Source organism: Tenebrio molitor, unplaced genomic scaffold, assembly GCF_963966145.1.
Source record: "Tenebrio molitor unplaced genomic scaffold, icTenMoli1.1 SCAFFOLD_583, whole genome shotgun sequence".
NCBI lineage: Eukaryota > Metazoa > Arthropoda > Insecta > Coleoptera > Tenebrionidae > Tenebrio > Tenebrio molitor.
In genome coordinates, this window is record NW_027184177.1 from 10,562 (window position 1) to 11,319 (window position 758).

General features: G+C 46.6%; 1 non-coding gene across 1 annotated transcript; it reads right to left on the reverse strand.

Moving 5' to 3' along the window:
* Nucleotides 1-120, reverse strand: LOC138140921 (5S ribosomal RNA). The gene has a single exon (XR_011162831.1). It is a non-coding gene; the product is annotated as a 5S ribosomal RNA (ribosomal RNA).
* Nucleotides 121-758: the final 638 nt, after the last annotated feature.

The following is a 758-nucleotide window of genomic DNA, read 5'->3' on the forward strand; positions in this document are numbered from 1 at the left end:
GGGCAACGGCACGCGGTGTTCCCAAGCGGTCACCCATCCAAGTACTGACCGCGCCCGACGTTGCTTAACTTCGGTGATCGGACGAGAACCGGTGCTTTTCAACGTGGTATGGCCGTTGCCGTGGTGTTTAGGTGTGATCGTTGGTGTAAAATATATTGCTTTTAACATTCCGATGCACGAATATGAACATCAAAACGCGATGCGTTTCGTTTCCGTATGCACTTACCCTCTGACGACCGACGTCGGACCGACTAACGGGAAATCCCACAACAACCACCACGTCACGCTCTAACGACAAGAGAGACTACTAGACGGACTGGCGATCTCCCGCGTCGCACATTTTTCGACCGCCGGCGGCGGTGGAAAATCCAGAATTTCACCCCACCTACCGCGCTGCTTGCTCCGACGACGACGAGATTCCCACATTTGGATCGACCGAAATATGTAAGTAATATCAGGAAGTTCCGATTTTCGAGAGGAGACCTGTGTTTCTATTTACCTATCTATAATAATTATCGTTATAATCATCATATCATTATTATTATTATTAACATTATTATTTATTACCATTATTATTATTATTATTATTATTTATCGTCCCTCGGATTCGGCGATCTTCGAAAATCCAAGTTGGACCGTTAGACATTCGAACGCGGTGTGCGTGGCTGACGAGTTGTTATTTTTGGCGTTTTTTCTTCGATCTTCACCCCGACTTCGGACGACGCAGGTCGGACACGAAATTACGAAGAGAGAAAGAC